We start from the raw sequence: 3,037 nt of genomic DNA, 5'->3' as shown, positions 1-3,037 counted from the left end.
AAAGGAAAGGAAAGGAAAGGAAAGGAAAGGAAAGGAAAGGAAAGGAAAGGAAAGGAAAGGAAAGGAAAGGAAAGGAAAGAAAAGGAAAGAAAAGAAAAGAGAAGGGGAGGGGAGGGGAGAGATGTTCAATATGTAAGCAAAAACATTCTGTTCTCAAAGTCAGGATACATAGACAGCATTAGGATCACAGATCTCTCAGAAAAACACAATGGGACCAAAAAAAAAAAAAAAACCTCAATGCCACAGAACAGAAAATAATAGAATTGCCCAGAACTTTGGAACATAGTAAATGAAACACTCATTGAAAGAATTCACAGATCACCTCCAGGAAAAAAAAAAATGAAGGCTGCAAACTCCAAGACATTTAGTGGATAAATTTAACTATTCAAAATTCATAAACAGAAAGTTCTTTGAGCAATGGGGGGGGGCCTAAAAATACAAAGGAAAGGAATTTTAAGTAACACAATTATTCTGTACCCACTAGAAAACATGAGAAGGAATGGAATGTGTCCTGAAGAGAAATGGACTCAGGGTACAGCCCAGATTGAGCCTCCCTACAAATCTGAGCTTAACCATACTTGGAGGGGGAAAAAATGAGTATTCAATAATAAAGAGGGGTTTGAAACACTTCTAGAATGAAAACCAAAACTGAAGAAATTATTGGCTTCTCAAATACTCAAACAACAGAAATGTGGGAGGATTGAATAAATGCAACAGTCAAGGACAGTAATGGCAACAATGACAACATTAAAAAACTTCTTTCTTAACTATCAATAATATGGAAATGTCTTGATTGATGACACATGTTAAAACCAGTGGAAATGTGCATTGGATATGGGGGTGATGAAGGGGGTTAAGGGGAAAGTAAAAACATGAATCATGTAACCATGGAAAATTTTTCTAAAAAAAAAATAAAGTCACACACTAAGTGTCTGAGGCTGGAAAAAAAAAAAACCTTCTTTCTAATGGCACACTAGGAAAAAGGAGTAAAAGTGAAAGACTGATGGAGGTAACAATGAAGAGGATGTCATGGCGCATTGTGGACAAAATCTGGCAACACCCTCCCTAAAGGCAAAACACTGCTTTTTAGTGGTTGTTTTTTGTTTGTTTGTTTGTTTGTTTGTTTGTTTGTTTTATGAGAATATATTACAACACGAGAGAGTATGTGGGGTAAGGGGAGTCACAAGGGAAATAAAGAGAAACTTATGATTGGCTAGGTAAAATCAAAGAATAAGAATGAGGAGAAAGTGGCTCCTATAGTCTCAGAAAGAGGAAAGCCTACAAGGGAGTAGGCAAGGAGGAAAGGGAAGGATTGAAAAATGAGAACAGGATGATCTTACTTTAGTGTTCAGAGAGGGTTCCACTGATGAATGTTCCTGTGGGTGAAGAGAGGTCTCTCAAAGGGAAATGGGAATCTTTGGAAAATGTCTGAAGGATTTGGTGATTGAAAAGTCTACTCATACTACCTTATAACCAGTTAGTTAAAATTCCAAAGGGTGACTAGCACCTGGAGGAGCGAGAAAGTATGGGCCCAGAGGAGATTTTGAGGCAAATGGGAAAAAGATACCAGGACAGGGTTATAGATTAGTAATAAGCTGCATAACCAGAGATATGGTGGAGGTGGGGACGAACTACAGGACATTATCCTCTCTGAAACTTGCAATGATTGCCATTGTTCTCATAGTGGGGGACACTGGAAAAAGGGAATCCAAAGGACAAGCTCTACGAGGTGGCAGCAGAAACTGCCTAGAAGGGAGAATCTAGAATGATTACCCAGGAAGTATTGATTGCATGAAAAATACAGATAAAAAAAGAGAGAACAGATAATTATAGGGATCATGAATCAGAGATTGAAGCCAGAGAGTAAACACAAAGAATAAGTAAATAATGAAAACAGTAAGAGAAATCATTTTGGGAAGGGAAGCAAAAAAAATGAAATCTAAAAAAAAACTAATGAAAAAGCACTTAAATAAGGGGAAACAGAAAGAGGAATTTACTTGACAGAAAGAAAAAAGTGGAAGGGAGTGACATATAACCAGATAAAAGTAGGTAAACAAAAAACACTAATAAGCAAAAATCCAAAGGGAATGAAATAATAAAGAAGAAAAGAAAAGTGAAGGGAAGAAAGTCAGTGGGAACAGGACAAACTTTAAAAAGATTAAGATAAAGTAACTGAAGGAAAAAATAATGCTGTGTTGTGGCAGAAGTTGAGGGAAGATAATAATTTTTAACAATATTAAAGACAGAGGAAGATATAATCCTAAATCCTAAATTTAAATGTGAATGGATTAAACATTCCAATAAAATGAAAAAAGGTGACATATTGGATTTTTTAAAACCCCACAATATGTTTGCTTACAAGAAATGCATTTTAAAATTTAAGATATGTTCAAAATAAACATAAGGGGATGGGAAAAAAGTTGTTCTATGTATCAGGCAAATCTTAAAATGTAGGAGTTGCAATAAGACAGAGCAAAAACAAATATTCAAAAAATAAATAAGGATAAATAAGGAAACTAGGGAATCAGCAAAGATACTAATCGAAACATAGTTTCAACAAAGTTAAAGGTCATAAAATAAATATTTGAACATCAACAGCATTTCTATACAATTATAGCAAAATCTAAGAAACAATGATAGAAAGGGAAATCCTATTCCAAATAACCACAGAATACATAAAATGTATGAAGATCAACATAGCAAAGCACATAAAAGACTTATATAAATTCAATTATAAGTCCTTTAAGAAATTAAAAAAAAAAAACTTAAAGGACTAGAGGAATATCCAGTGCTCATGGCTGGGTTGAAGTAATATTATAAAAATGAAAATACTCCCACAATTTGTTTATACTTTTAGTGGTATACCAATCAGATTACAAGGGGATACTTTATAGAATTTAAAAAATAATAATAGGGGGGCAGCTGGGTAGCTCAGTGGAGTGAGAGTCAGGCCTAGAGACAGGAGGTCCTAGGTTCAAACCTGGCCTCAGCCACTTCCCAGCTGTGTGACCCTGGGCAAGTCACTTGACCCCCATTG

The sequence above is a fragment of the Gracilinanus agilis genome, chromosome 2 (assembly GCF_016433145.1).
Source record: "Gracilinanus agilis isolate LMUSP501 chromosome 2, AgileGrace, whole genome shotgun sequence".
Lineage (NCBI taxonomy): Eukaryota > Metazoa > Chordata > Mammalia > Didelphimorphia > Didelphidae > Gracilinanus > Gracilinanus agilis.
The sequence above is the reverse complement of the archived record's forward strand: the minus strand, read 5'-3'. Positions refer to the sequence as shown.